Source organism: Diorhabda carinulata, chromosome 4, assembly GCF_026250575.1.
Source record: "Diorhabda carinulata isolate Delta chromosome 4, icDioCari1.1, whole genome shotgun sequence".
Lineage (NCBI taxonomy): Eukaryota > Metazoa > Arthropoda > Insecta > Coleoptera > Chrysomelidae > Diorhabda > Diorhabda carinulata.
In genome coordinates, this window is record NC_079463.1 from 29,472,126 (window position 1) to 29,489,455 (window position 17,330).

The following is a 17,330-nucleotide window of genomic DNA, read 5'->3' on the forward strand; positions in this document are numbered from 1 at the left end:
TTCACAAATACAGTGATGATTCAACTCATTAACGCCATCTATTGTTCGATTGTAGGGATTTAACAGGACAAGCATCAAGGTATGTTGTGTTTCTAAAGACCTCCAGTTGAATTTCCGAACACAGTTTTTTAGAAAAGCCTCCGTAGAACTGGTTTTTTATTAAAAAAGATCCAAAGTAATCACATTCATCTTGTTTCTCGTTAATTTGTTGATATAATCTACATGAAAAAGAAACATAAATTCATGTACTTTCGAATTTCACAGAAATGCCTTAAATAACCATCGCTTACAGAAGTTTAATATATTAAAATCATCCCTGATAATGATCTAAATGTCTTTAGAAGCAGTAAATACAGCTTGATTAAGAATTTCATCAATTTTAAGAATACACCAGGGAAACCGCGAAGAGGTTGGTTAAAACAAATTAAAAAAAAAACAGTTCTACAGTGGCTTTTCTAAATAACTTCTATCGAAAAATAAACTGAAGGTCTTGAAAAACACAGTGTACTTTGATGATTGTCTCTATGATTATTTTCAACAAAGTTATTGAAGTTTGTGTGCAGAAATCCAATAGTGGTGGGTAAAGTAGAAGCTAATCTTACTTCCTGGTTTTCAATCGCGTTTTGTGAGAAAATGAGACAAATTGTATGCAAGAGTTTTTTGTAGGAAATCCAATTAACTTACATTCCATGAGAGACTTTTTTTTAGTGTTTTGGTATACAATATAGAAACAAAAAATGTTTTTTCTTATTTTAAACATATTTTTTTTACCTAACACCATCACTTTTCCACCTCAAAATCTCAATTAACTTTATTGTCAGAAGTTTTAATGGAAATATTTTTCAAATTCATCTGTGAAATCAACTGGTGGAAAATGTAGTTCATTTGATGGCGTTTTGTTTTTGATGAAACACTAACTTGTCCGCATTTGTAATTTCTAATTTTACTCCGATTTTTGATAATACTACCATGTCAAGAAAGTGGGTAAAGGCCCCTTGACATCATGCAAGACAATGTGCAATGCAATGCAAAATGCAATCTTTCTAGATCAAAGCATGCGCAGAAGAAGTTCAGTTTATTGCTTCATGCAAGATCTCGCACTTGCAACATTATAGGTTTGGTGTCATTTTATGGCGTGAAAGCTGCAATTCTGGGGAGAAATCTAGTTACTTTGGCTCATGAGATATAAAATTTTGCGAAGACGAAGACGAATATTGCATGTCGTTTGACATTATACAATTCTCTTACCACTGCGTTATGATTGCCATTAAACAAAATTCTAAAAGTAGAAGTAAACAATATCCTAACCTCAAACTTTATTCAATATATTGTGGGTATTTTAAAATTGAAAATACCAAAGCTAATTAAAGTAAACAAGAAAAAATGGCCAGTGCATCGCTGGCATTAATTACATCATCCTCTGCCTTGGAGAATGGATGAAGAAATATTTGAAAAACTCCTAATGAAAATAAAATATGATATTAGAAGATTAGAAACTCATTTGCGCATGATTTTCATCAAGAAATATTGCGTCTTGCATTGCATTGCACGTTGTCATGCATAATTTCAAGCGGCCTTTAGGATTTTGATTAATATTCTTTTCTGTCCATCACACTCCAAAAGCAAAGTAGCAGAAGTTATAATAATTATTGCTAGGATGCACTTACCAATTTTATTTACCTAGTTTTGTTATTTTCAATTTCAAACCGCACACAAATATTAAATAAAATGCAGTATTTACCTACGCAATGTATTGACTTTGCATCAAATTGCATGCAATTTCTTGCACGTTGTCTTACATCATGTCAAGCCTTAAATCAACTTTTCCATGATTTATTATTAATGCGTGTGTTATTTTAGGAAGTGAAAGCTTTTTTTCCATTTCATCCATCTATCCATCCATGAAAGAGAGAAAAAAGGGTATTCCTTCCTCTACACAAGCAAAGTATAATAGCAGCAATCATTTGAATTCGTAGGCATCACTTTGATTAACACAGTTATGAATTAGCATAAAAAAACAACAAAAAATATTGAGGGGATGATTAAATCAACAATTTTTGAAACGTAGATGAGTTTCGGGAAACAGATGCTCTCAGAATGACGCATTTGCATTTGGAGAAATTATTGATTAAATTTAACAAACGGAGTAGCTTCTACTATATAAACGAACATTTCTTAATAAAGTTCGAGGTAGTAGATACTCAATGAGTGTTAACAGAATTTGTGCAACCTCGATATAACAAATCGGAAGGTAACCAGTAAATATTCGTTACATCAAGTAATTCGTTGAACTGAGGTTTGTTATGTTGAGGTTACGTTGGTCTAAAATTCGTTATAAAGAGGTAAAAAAATAGTTTTATTCAGCAGCATTGTTTACATTACTTTCCATCAAACAACAATGATTGTTTTACGAACAAAAGCTTGTCGAAACCTGTTACGACATGAATCTCATACTATGAGATTAAGAGTTATATATTGGTGGGTAACTTTATATAAAGGTTTTGGGTTGACAAAATTCGTTAATTGGAGGTATATATACTTTTTCTTGATAGTTGAAAATTCGTTACATTGACTCTTATGGACGATTATGAAGAGTTTATTAAATCGAGGAAGTCGTTATATTGAGGTACGTTATATTAAGGTTGCACTATACTAATTTGAGTCAAATTAGTTCAAATTGAGAAATTGTCTTCAATGAACTTTAATCTCAACAATGGCAACGTCGCTTCCAGATGGACAATAAATTAAAGACATGCTCTCGTCCCGTCCTTATTAATGTGACATGTGTCAGTTTGACAAAAGTTGAAATGGGAAGTCTTCTATCACCAATCTCACAGTCTTGATTTAGTATCCAATGACTGTACTGTAAGGAGTAGGAATCTGCGTAACAAACGTCCATGATGAAAGTAGTTAAGGACTCAAAAATGTTGGTACTACACTTTTGGTTAGTTGAATTCATCCAATGATCCTGATGTGTAGGTTAATTTTGTTTAGTTTACAGATATTTCATGATCTTCCTGTGTAGAGTTGAAGGCACCAAGCTAAAACACTAAAAATTATTAAGTTATAGTTTTTGCAGCTGGTGATAATCATACTGAACACACTGTTTACACAGAAACTGAAGATGAGATGAGTGTTAGTGTAATGTTGAGCAAAAGCCAAAGATTGAAGTAAATACTGTCGGCCCTGATGTTCCACACACCATATAATAAATAATATTTGAGACTATTATGACTAAAAATGAGATCTGGGTCATTTGGAACGATCTGGAAGCTGAAGAATAGTCACAATGCACTGTCTTACAATCTGAAATGATTCAATCATAGTTGGACCAAGAGGAAAACAATGACTATACCCCCTCAGAACAGCCGTGCAAATTGATATGAAGGACGTGTTTACATCTGATTTAATGTGACAAAAATCAAGATCAAGTCTTGTTCAAGCATCTATTCTCTTTCTCTATTTCGACAAATTAAGGCGTAGTTAGATATTTGAATGGACTACAGAGCGCTGTAAAGACCTACCAGCGCTCAGAAGCGGCAGATTTCTTTGTAAAATATACGGAAAATCTGGAACGACAAATTCTTAAATGGTAAATTTTGAGGGAAAGTAAGTATGACTGTACAGAATGTGGTCTTATAAGTTAACCACCTTATATATGCATTTTCCGTAATTAATTCTCCATTTCCTCGTATGAGTTGAAATAAAGATATGCTAAAATATTGAATACTCGTTGCTTATACCATGAACTTTTTCGTAGTTCATATTATTCTAATGAGAAAAAATTTAAAAGCAATTCTTATGTTTTTATCTATGATATTCGTAAATGTAAACGCTAGGTATATGAACAAATATAATGAGACCTAAACAAGGTGCTGTAATTGATTACCACCCAAAGTCAACACAGCGAAAGGAATAAAATTTCCAGCTCTTTCACTCAAAATATATATTCTAGTTTATAGAGCTCGTGTTGCGTATTAAAGTTATCCCTGTTGCTTTTCTTGCTATCACCCTAAACTCACCCTTTCACCATTGTTCGTAATGTACTCCATATTATTAGTACAGGAGCTAAAAAGCATTGTTTACGAAATAAGTCAGTGGAACGATGAAAGAATATAAATAATCGGAAATATGTCAAATATAAAAATTTTATTATTAAGCAATTGAACACGTACATTCTATATCTTTCTTCTTGTTACATAGATAAGTTCTAGCTAATATCTTATTAACTACAATAATTTCTAACCTGCCAATTTATCTATAAATGTCTCCGGAGTGTAGTGTAGAGTACGAAGCTCACATACGGAAGGTCCCAGGTTCAAGTCGCGCTCAATCCACTTTTTATTTTTCTACTTGTGTATTAATAATTATTTTTAGGTGGCATATTTACATGCCGAAATACATACGAAATTGATTAAAACAAATTCGTATGTTGTTTTGTTCTAATCTTGATTGAAATGTTCAAAATATTAATAAATCTATAATATCTTTTAAGAAAAATGTCATCAAACTTCTGTTTCGATAAAATTTTCGCTAGTAGAAATAATATTGTATGCAATTGCTGTGTAAAGGTCTTTTTCGACTCGATTGTCATATTCGTCGCTCCTTTACACACTTGTTACATGAATAAGTATTTCAGCGTTCCATTAAAAAAGTTATTAGTTAAGAAAGTAGTGATGGATAATGAATATGAGATTTTTATATATATGACGTGATTTTCGATGAAAATTTGAAATAACAAAATCTTTATCATCAAATATCTCAGAAAATAGTGATTTATGCGCCTTTGTGCTACTAACCTTTTTTGTAGAAAATTCAATTTTCTACAAGTTCGCTGTTCACATTTTTTTCTTAACTCTTGTCATTCGTGAGATAAATGCGAAAAACAAGACTTGTACTACCTGGACGGTTCGAGTTACGGCTAGTAAGTTTTTGTAAAATATTAAATTCTAGAAAAAATACGTCTCTGTGTTTTTTAAACGAAAATATTTACACCCCTCGGTCGAGCACTTATTATTAATATTAAGGGCCCAAACTTTCAGGGAATTTTTTTGGTACTGGCAACATAATTTCACGTTGAGACAGAAAAAATGCACAAAGAGCACCCTAATATATATAGAAAGTCGGGTTAGATAACTATTGATAACTCAAGAATGGCCGAATTGAATTAGGACGTAACATAAAACGTGGTATAACAAAACGCAAAAAGCAGAAAAACGAAACATTCATCGGTCAAAACATCAGTCTAGCCTTTCATTTGTATAACATAACGTAACTGACACGGAATGACAAAACGCAACTGTCAGCTGAACACAATGTTTTCTAGATTGAAAATTTAACAACTAAAAGTTTCAAAGTAGACCGGTTGTTGTGTGCGTTTCGAATTTCTATTAGCTTATCGTGCGGATATTACCATTAACAAAGTTGCGATCAAGACCATCGAATCTTTCCTTTTCCTTTCCTATTCTTCCATTGAGATCTTCCTTATATTGACAACATTTTGAAAATTTCAATATCTAACAAACTAATAAGCTAGCCTGGCCGAATACTTTCTCTCTCTGCGCACCAGAAACTCATTGTCACGAGGTAATGTTTTACTGTTGGGAAAAATTACATCCTGGGATTCTTCTCTTCTTCAAACGGATTTAAATGGTATCTATTCAACAAAATATAATTTGTTAACGACAATTTTTCCAGAATCAATTAATTGTCTTTTATTTTGTCGTCGTTCAAATCAACCGCTCCAATACTCAGCTAATATACAAATCCGTAGGTAGATATAGATGACCACCATCAATACCGCTCTCAAAAACATTCTATTCCCAGGCCGCTGTTTTTACAAAGAAGGCTGGCACTGCGGTTCATGATTTGGATAAAATATCCCCAGCACCACATGTTGGGTGTTGAGGTTGGGAGCAATATGTTCTGGCATAGTCATATGTCCGAATTAGCCAAGGCAGCTTTTTTCTCTTTCTTTGAGATCAAATAATTATATTATTTGAATTATTTAAATTTAAAAGCTTATAGCATAGAAGAGAAGTCGCGGATCTGATTCTGTTTTACCGATACTACCACGGCAGATGCTCTTCCGAGATATCCAATATAATCCCACGGAGAATCGTATTTGAAAGACCCACTCCACAGGCATACGTGACTCATGAACACCGAGTTCACCTACAGACGCTCAGACTCCTTTTGGTCAAGTTCAAGCCTGTGGAATCAGCTACCAAGGCACGTCTTTTCCGAACACCACAACCCACAGAAGTTGAAGATCAATATATATATAAAACAAAAAAGAAAAAGAATATTGGCAGTCTAAAATGAACCTTCATCGCATTTGAACTAATATTGTAACTGATCCCCACAACAAATATTTATAAATGAATCCTAATTTAACTACTAAGCTCTTATACTATAGCAACTAGGTGACAAGATTAATGCAAAAAGGACTCGATTGTGTTTTTGCTGTAGATGGTCGAGTATCTTTGGAGGATTATTGTTTTGGGTTAGCTAATCTCGCTACTTGATGATTAATAACAGATAGTAAGGTTTGACAATGTGTCCGAATAGATATTAAACGGCGAATGAATGTTTTTCTAACAAACGTATTGTTAACAGAATCTGTATTTTAATGGAGTAATCTAGAATGACCAAGCATCAACTAATGATGTCCAGTTGATGTTAATTTTTGTTTTATGCGCAGAACGTCCACAAAGAGATACTGACAGTTTCGAAACTAATGCTAATATGCACGTGTATTTCTGATAATTTCCATTATAGTGTCTTGGAGAATGGATTTAAATTATTTCGATTTCAATGTAGACCATAAAAAGTATCAGAGACCCCGAAATTAAGACATTAGGGTGAGTTCTGAGGAAGCCCATTCCACGAAAAAAGTAAATAAATGGACAATCCACGTATTTTTAGTAACCTCGATAAGAAATTGAAATGTCGCCAAAGAACACGTGTGTTTGGAAATGTGCAGGACAAGAAATATTGAGTTCAATTTCGATTGTCGACAGTGGCGGTTCGCAGTGTTTTATTTAATGCTATTATTAAACAGATTAAACAATTGACTTTAAATCCATATCCTACCATATATCGCGTTGTACAAATGGGGGATGATATAGGTCACACAATAAAAAAAAATAATTTTGAACGAACGAGAATTGAATATTCAACTAAAAATATCATTCAACAAATGCCAAATGACAATTATAAAGACAATTTGGCACCAACATTTACATGATATAAAACAAACTGTGTACATAACCCGATTTTTAATAGATACCAGTATTGATGATCTAGCTTCATGATTGCCCACTCTTTACCTTTTACTTTGGAGATTGGATGATAAATTTATGTGGTAGCAGAAGCTAGTTACCTAGTTATAAGAGTAATGAGGAAGAAAATATTTTTTTTATCACGCATTCCTCTAATGGAGAAATTATTAGAAGTATTCGAGGACAAATTGTGAGTAATGAAGTTCTAATCATCTGTATAGATAGAAATAATTTTCCTGGCATAATTTTCAGACGTTTGAAAGTTATTATGCTGATACACCTATTAGCAATGATTCTAGCCATACTACTGATTCTAACACTAAAATTGATTGTGCTAGTCTCGTGGAGTGAAAATCAGAACAACATTCGATAATTAACTGAGTTGATAGAGTTCATATGACCAGAATTTTTTAATATTGGATAAAGTGGAAATATTGGGAGCAAAAAAGCTTTGGAGCTTTGAAACGCCAAAAACTACTCAACCAATTGTTACCCAGTGTTGACGACCAAGCGTGGTCGGGAAATCTGGCTTTAGCTCTATAACCAGGCTTGATTCAAAATAATCATCATTGAGTTTGGTTAAAATTGGAATAATGATGACTTGAAAGCTTGGTCCAGAATTCTACAAAACTAAACCAAGATTACAAGAGTAAAACCAGAAACACATTGAATAATGGAGCATATATGACCAGAAAGATACTAAAAACAAAAAAGCTTTGGATGCTACCAAAACTAATCAACCAAGTGTGACCCAGTGTTGACGACCAAGAACGGTCAAGAAATCTGTCCTTAGTTTTATAACCAGGTTTGCTTCAAGATAACGTTCACTGACTTTGTTTAAAATTACAATAATGATGACTTAAAAGCTTGGTACAGACTTCTATATAGTTAATTTGAGCTTGGGCTTATCGTATTGTTCCAACGAAGTAGCGTTAGTACACAAAGGTTAAATTGGAGAGATGTCCAATCAACAATAATCAATTTTCAGACGATTCTGCTTCATCTTCGATACAATATAGTCTCGTTAAGTATATATAACCAGAAAGTGTTAAAATTGAATATATTCACACAGTTATTGAAGATAATAGAAACAAAAAAGCTTTGGTTGCTGCCAAAACTGCTCAATCAAGTGTGACCCAGTGTTGACGACCAAGCATGGTCAAGAAATCTGGCCTTAGTTTTATAACTAGGTTTGCTTCAAGATAATTATTACTGAGTTTGGTTAAAATTGAAATAATGATGACTCGAAAGCTTGATTCAGATTTCTACAAAGTTGAATTGAGCTTGGGCCTATCGTACTATCTTTTATGTGGTGTTCAAGTCTTAACGAAATAGCGTTAGTACACAAAGGTTAAATTGGAGAGATTTCCAATGAACAATAATTAATTTTAAAACGATTCTGCTTCATCTTCATACAATATGGTTCCGTGAAGTAAAACCAGAACAACATTGAATAATAAACTGAGTTGATGGTGCTTATATAACCAGAATTTATTGTTATAGAAAGTAGAGACACAGTTATATTGAGAGAAAAAGTTTTCGGTGTTGTTAATAATTGCCCAACCAAACGTGTCCTAGTCTTGGTGAACAAGTGTAAAGAAATATGTCCACGGTTCGATAACTAGGCTTGGTTCGAGATTATCATTACTGAGTTGGGTCAAAATTGGAATAATGTTGTTTCACAAGTTGGTCCAGACTTCTACAAAGTTGAATCAAGGTTAAATCTCCCGTATTTTCCTTTATTTGATGTCTCGGTTATAAACGGAATAGTATTAGTATTCTATAGGATTTAAAAATATCCAATATCATTAGAATGACAAAAAATCGGTTCATATTTTCACTGTTCTTCTTGAAGTAGCCTTTTTACTCATCATTAACGTATCGACTTGTTTCCACAGCCACGTATCTGAAACTGTTTTCTATTTTCTCGTTAAGTTTCCTCCTACACTCATTAACACTACATGAAGAACTACCAAAATACGATTTTTTTATTGCTATGTAGAAAATTACACTCAAGAGAAAAGCAATAAACGTCTTAAAATGAAATTTTTACACAAACCAGATTTCTTATAAATTTGTGTGCTTGTTTGTCACACACTTTTATAAAGCAAAAGTGTCTCATATCGAAACATAACATTGTGGAGAAATATATAGTCAAAACAAACGATGTTTGTTTTGAATTGACTTTAATGTGAAATAAACATAAACAGGAATCCCCTTGTGGCACCAAACTCGGCGATTGCAGTAACGTGTTAAGTCGTTTATAGATATTTAAATTCAGATGCTGAGAACTGTGTTTTTATCAAATCGGTTTCGCATAGAATCAATTTTCAATTATATTACTTGTACTATATTCCCAACAAAATCGTTGAGGATTTCAAAATATAAAAATAATGAACCGTATAAAGTGGAATTATCGCAAATATAATTGTGTTAGTGTTTTATTTGAGCGTTGAAATGACGAAAAGATAGAAGATACCTGTGATGGATTATTATTATTACTAAATAATGTACTTGAAGGGTAAATGAAAATTATGGATTCACAAATTTTATTTTTCCAAATTTATCATACATTATGATATATGACGCTTATACAGTTTTTTCTTGTGATGGAAAAGTAGGGGAAGCAAATTTGACGATAAAGCGTTATTTTGATAAACACGCATTGTATTTCCACTCTACAAATTTTAAAATGCTGGATTTTTAGATGTGAGTTTCTACCGGTAACTCATTTGAGAGATATTAACTTTGTGTCTGATTGAAATTACACAAAAATTATACCACAAACACATGGTAATTATTGAACAGTCACCAAACAGCGATGATACTTTGAACTGATGAGGTGAAGCATCTTTTTTACGCTATCCAAGAGATTTTTCTTATGAAAGATACAGATGAAAACTAATAAGATCAAGTGAACTTCAAGGAGGAGAGAAGGAACAGCGAAGATGAGGAGGAACGTGGAATATTCAGTAGAATAGTGAATCACAGTAGTGGCAGTAAATTCTACAGGCTGCTAAATTTAATGCACAATATCATAAATTACATCAAGAAGAAGGTGTCATATAAAGGTGCAGAATCGAGTTCATAGAAGAAATACAGTTCCCCAAAAAAGAGAATGACGTAACGAAAAAAAAAGCATCAAGATAAGATAATGTAGTAACCGAGAAACATATAGAAAGAAATATGTGCTTTCCAGCTATTCACTTCAATCATTTAGATGGAAGAATTGCTTTGTATGTGTAGAAAAAAAGTCTGTACTACGAAAATAATGCGCTTTATGTATCAAAAATATTCAAATTAAATGAGTTACTCCTGCTTCTATTCTCCATTCAAGTGATTATATATCTAACAAAACGGCTTAGGATATAGGCATAGAATGTTTGGACAAGTGTTTGTATCATTCTTGAAGGAAAATATATTGATGAATAAGATAAAATTTGGCTCAAATAGACATGAACATGAAAATAAAGACAAACAAGATAAAAGTAACGGTGATTGAGTGAGAAGAAACCATGTTGAACCTAAGAATCGACACAGAAACACTGTAACAAGTTAGACGCTACCAATAATAGACGAAAACCAGACACAAGATGCAAAAACCAATAAATTGTATCACGACATGAAGACTAAATTCATAAATAAAAAATATATATCCAGAGACACCAAACTAAGAATATTGAAAACGATATGAAGACAAATTCTAGCATTTAGTTTATATCTTGGGTATTAATAGAAAAGAAATACCTAGGAAAAGTTAAAGTGACAAAAAATATCAAATGGAAAAAACATAGAAATAAGAAAAGACGTAAATACACAACCTATATTATACTATATGTAGAGCAAAAGTTCCCAATATAATAAATCACTTTCAAAATACTTATTACTTGTTTTAGTTGATACATTTGCACCATATTACCAAATCGACAAGAAATCATTTCGAACTATCGAAATTCAGATACACTCCTGTTGTATAACTTCCCGTGGAACCCTGGGGGTGCACCTGGACCACTTTGAGAATCCCTGGTATAGATAAAAGGCAATTACAATGGCTGGGACACTTACAACGGATGAATGAAGAATAATCTGTTGAAGGAATATGCAAAGCGAAAATTGAAAAAAACAACAACAAAAGAGGAAGGTCAAAAAAATCGTGGGAAACATTTATAAACGGAAAATAGAATAAACTGGAAAGTACCTAGTTCAGAATAGAATTGAATGGAGGATATTTGTACAAACATATTTGTTGGAGTTGAAGATATGACACCCATCACCAATCTCAGAGCTTTAAAATGAGTTTAGTCAAGTTTATTCGAGTTTTGTTGTGAAAAATGTTAAATAAGGAGGACCCAAAACAAAGTGTAGCGTTTAAGGATCAGCCCCCCACCATGCTATAGATATTGATCTTTTTCAACATTTATCCTTCGACGATGTAAACAACTCGTTAGCTTCTTCATTATTTTTATTCTCTAGTATCAATATTGGGGCTTATTTCTTTGGAATAGGACTGTTTCGATTTTTTAAGGTAATGCTACTCTAGCCACCTCCCTATATTATATAAAGACCCTTTTATTTTTCTGATCATTTTGGTAGATGTTGTTTCACGACTTTATTAATACTAAATCATTCGCAAATCCAATGATTTTACTCACTAGCGTCAAATCAAAAATCTCATTCATACATATTGGAGTATTCTTAAACATACTTGCCCTGCTTTATACCCACGTGGGAGTACTACCCTTATCTACTGATTTTGAAGTTAAATTCAAAACGTAAATGTGAATAGCGAATTGAATCTCAATTTTATTGGATTATAATGATTTTCCATCCATCTGACAAGTCCACAGATTACACTATATACTGCTGTTATGGCACATATCATTATTTCCAATTTCGAAGAGACCACAACTCTAATAACTACACACAAATATTTCGAAGTGACATCGTTAAGTCTTCCGGAAAATACTTCGTAATTCACTCATCGATTTTACGCCAACCAACTCCCTTTATTGAGTTTAACAGTTACACGGAAAATCCTGTATCCGTCCAACATATTTGACAAGCGAACCACCTTCGTAATAAATCAATTTCATTTTGTTGCGAACTCAACAACCCGTCAATAAAAATATCAGATTTCCACTATTCAGTTAAAATTTTCCATTATATTCTCAACAAAAAAAAAATGACGTAAACAACAACGTAAAAAATATTGTTGGGAACAAATTAACTGTTATCTGAATGAGAGTTTGGGGGAGTTGTAACCAAATCCCCTACTACATTCACCACTTTTCAATGAGATATTATTTCAGGATTAAGGTTATGGTTTTACTTTGTTATACGATATTCTGTAATTATCACGGTATTTGGTACAATAACTATATAATGCGCCTCATCAAAATCATCGACAGTGGTGCTTGCGTATTTTTGAGATACGAGGGTTGCTACTTCAGTTTTGAGATATGGCAACACTAATATGTCAAATATGTCAAATCTGACATTGATGTCATAAAGTTTGACATTTTTGATGATAAACATACTCAGAACGTGCTGTCATAAGAATGCTATTTCAGTTGTTTACAGATATTTGACCCCCTTGGTCCAAAAATAAAAATACATCGTAAACATTTTCGTGCGATAATTTTTTGACTTTCGACGTAGATTAAACCAACAGCTTCATGAATCAGAGGTTGTCTTTTCTATGTTAATACCTTCATAACTATCAAATACTGTTGCTCGCGAAGAGAAAACTAATCAGAGACTGATGAAATGTTTTTTATTCTATGACTGTTTTAAATTCATGGCAAGAAATCGTCTCCTTAATACCATAAATAGATAAGATAAATTCATTCTGTTCTCATATCATTTTGGTATTATTTTCATTCATATTCGTTTCATACTTTGTTCAATATTGATGTTCTGCTCCGAGTGTTATATTGGCCAGTGCTACATCTTCATAGACCTACTAATTGTTTTGGATATCATTTCTTTCTTTCACTTCTTTCGTATATTTTTGTTTCATTTCTTTTTTGATGATGATGATAACTAGATAGATACTTTCAACTACAATAAATGTTCAAACTATTATAATGAATGGGGAAAATTCCAAAAATTTACTTCTAAGACTTCTTCGGGAAGTAGAAACATCACTGGAGACGTTTTCAGATACATAGAAACTACGAGGATGGTCGCAGAAGTAGCTGATTCAACAAAGAAAATACAATATATTCATTTTTCAACGTAATCTCCTTTTAGCTCCATACACTTTTCCCAGCGATGCTCAATAATTTCGATACCCTGTTCATAATAAAAATCGTCAAGCTCCTCGAAATAGCCATTAATATCCGATATCACCTCTTCATTGTTGAACCACCAAGCCAATTTATCAAGTCTAGAAAGTAGAAATAATCCGAGGGGGCTAAATCTGGCGATAAGGATGCATAAAATAACAATTTAGTATTAAACCACCAACTAGAAAAACCATTACTCGTTGGTTTAATCAATTCAAAGAGACTGGAAGTGTGTGTAAAGGAAAAAGCACAGGCCGACCGCGTATGTCAGAAGATGATGCCAGACATTTTTGTTCGCAGCCCAAGTAAGTCTACCTACAGAGCCAGCAGAGAACCAACTAACTGTATGGAAAGTTCTGAAACGGCGTTTACTGTACAAGCCCTACTCGTGCAGACTCTCAACCCTAATGAGAAAGAGAAGCGTCTCGAATTTTGCGATAATGTGCTAGAGATGATGGAGAACGACACAGTGGAAATATCAACAGACACAATTTTCGCATATGGGGTTTGCAAAATCCACATACAACATTGCAACATGAAGTCACCGATGATAAACGTGTTCTGTACCTCATCGCGTACAAAGGTTTATAGACCATTTTTTATTGCGGAAAAAACTGTGAGGGGAATACCGTACCTAGACATATTGGAACAATGGCTATTCCCTTAAATTACGGAAGATTCTCAGGACTTCCTTCTTCAACAGGATAGAGCTCTACCCCATTGGCACCTAGATGTACGAGGCTTTTTAAATGAATCCCTTCCTCAGCGCTAGATTGGTCGCAGGGGAAATGAAGACCTGGCTCTACACTTCTGGCCACCGAGATCTCCTGATCTCACCCCATGTAACTATTTCTTATGGGGTTATGTTAAGCAATGACCAATTTTCTTAACTTAAAACGTTCAATATTGATGGCTGCCAAACAATTACTGAACAGCGTGACGTCTTCAAACTTTTCAAGCAGCTACCGCCATCTCAGGCCAGGTACTTCTGGGACGATCATTGTAACACCAATGGAAAAATGTAAAAAGGCAGGACAACCCTTTTATGAAAGATCAAAGTGCATTCCTAAAAGTCCTCGTAGTTTTCACTTCGGGCTTAGCGGACGAAAAACGTATCTATAGATACAATTCTCGTTTATCCAACCCCGTTTCATTGAGTTTAACCCTTATTTTTTCTTGTTACTTTTCTCATACCTATCTAATATGATCAGTTTTATTACGTCCGAGAAACGTCTCAACGTCGTTACGCTACAGCAATCTCGGTCACGGCAGACAGCACGATATCCGATATCTCTCACTCCTAAACCTAATTTAATTTATATAAGTTAGTTTATAACCAACCCTTTTGCTCTATACACCTTTCTATTCTGACCATATGAGAGGAAAATACGTTTATTGCGAAACCCGAATAATTCAAACTAGGATGCGCGCGGACAGAGATTGATTACACTTGTCCCGTATCCTTACGAACGAAGTTATAAATTTATTAAATTTGACAATATAGTTATTATAGTATATGTGAGATATAACTAGGAGTAGAAGTGAAGCGCAGATTGGATAGATGGAAGTGACTATGAAAATTTATTTCAGTCCAAATTTTACAGTTAATCCTCGTTTTACAAGGGGTGTTTGAAAAGTTTTCAACCTAACAAAGAAACAACATTCAACATAAATGTGTACGTAAAAGAAAATAGGAAATACTAAAAACAAGAAATATTCAGTAAAGCAGTTAGGACAATTGGAAAAGTTATCGGTGCATCATAAATTTCGAAATATTTATATCGAAAAACTGTAATTCATTAATGAATGAGATTTTATCGTCAACAACATCGAATATTACGATATTTAATCGATACCATAGAAAATTCTACAAAAACTACTAAGCGATAGCTACTCTACTCTAGTTCGTTTGGGTGTTAGACCTGGAGGGAATGGACGAGTGATTGTCCCGGATTTTCTGATTACTGTCTGTCAAAGTACTGAGATTACGGTTTTAAAATTAAATTTTCTTTGAAAAAAATTTGGCCTGCTGCGATTTTCATCAACTTCAAAGGTTATTAGCGACAATTTATGATACTGTTGAGTGTCTTTTACACATTAGATTAAGTTTGTGGTATTACAATTATTGTTAAGTAGAGAAATTATGGTGTTTGGAAAGTTGTTAGTTTGTTTTTCGTTTTTGTACATTTGAAAGTTCAACAAGTGTTTCACGTTCAGATTCTTTTCAAAAGTTTCACGTATTGGTGGGTTTTCTCGGTTAAATAAATATGAGTGTGTCACTTTAGCCTTGAACGATCGATTTTTGTTTGAACTGTACGATTTTTGAAACTGTTTTTCCATAGTTGAACGAATGGTTTTATAGATTTTCATATCGACTGCGATCTGTTTCACTAACTTTGCCACTTGCACTGAATTTTAGTTTTGATTTTCCGTTTATAGTCGTTCACTATCACTTCGCGTACACTTTGTTGCTTCTTTTTTATCTGCTGCTTCTTTGACACATTTGTCTGCTTTTCCGTTTCCTACGTGTAATGTGAACCAAATTATTGATCCGTTTGCCTTGGATTGGTGGATAAGGTGTAATTGGGTTTTACTAAGGATACCTATTGAATATTTGTTATTGAATGGTTTGTATTGAGCTCATGGAGTCTGTAATTATAGCTATTCTATTGTATTGATTTCTTCTAGCGATGATTAATGTCTGGAATATGGTATAGAGTTCTCCAATATGAACGCTATTATGTGGAGATAGTTTAAATGTGTGTATTTCGTGTTCTACAACTACTTCAGCTCCTAGGTCATTGGAGAACGGTTTGTTTCTTCTTTTGTAAAGGAGTTCATGTTGATGTTGATTGTGGGAATAGGGATTGTCCAAGGAGGGGTGATATTTATGTTGATTGGAAAGAAATCTCGTAATCCATGTATTAGAGTGTTTGTATATTGGCGACTTCTTTCCTAGAACGGAATAGTTGTTTGTTTGTTTTCGAATAGATGTTTTAATGCGATCTGTGTTCATTTTTCAATTTACAAGTTTTTTTTTTCATTTGATAGGACTGATGTTGCACAGTTCATACTTATTTGGATTATTCGGAGTCGGAGGGGTGATACTTCGGTGAGACATTAAAAGATTTCAAACGGTGTTATTCGAAATGCGCCTGTAGCGATTCTTAGTGCTTTGCAATGCTTCAAATTATTCAATATATGTTTTCTCACATGATACATAGACGATGGAACCGTTGCCGATTCTTGATCTTACAAGTGTCTTATATAGATTTATCAGACAAGAAGAATTAGCTCCCTATTTATGGCTGGCAATTGTTTTTAATAAATTAATGCCGATTTGGCAGACTTTCTTGAGATGGTTGATGTGTTGTTTCCACGTAAGTTTTTTATCTATAATAAGATAATAATAAGATAATGCCCAGAAACTTAATACTTTCCACAAATTCTAAATTTTCACCTTTCATAGTCAGTATACTTTCTAGTATTTAAGAGAAATTCGTGAAATTCCAGATAAATATTATTCCAAAGCAGACACTTCCGGAAGTTTCGGTTTGAACAAGATTTATATTACGAAGAATCAGCTCATAGAGGTTTTAGAAACAAAAATAATTGTCAAAGAATATACTGTCGACGAAATAGCCAAAAAGAATGGTTACTCTGTTTTGAGATCACTGTGCTTCGAATCTAATCGAATTAATATGGCCCCAACTGAAACAGAATCAAGAATTAATAATATTTTAAAAATGTCTCTTCCGTT

At 33.3% G+C, this 17,330-nt stretch overlaps 1 protein-coding gene across 3 annotated transcripts in view; it reads left to right on the top strand.

Moving 5' to 3' along the window:
* Positions 1-17,330, top strand: part of LOC130893358 (hemicentin-2-like) — a 482,155-nt gene that overhangs the window by 109,732 nt on the left and 355,093 nt on the right. The gene's annotated exons all lie outside the window — the stretch shown is intronic.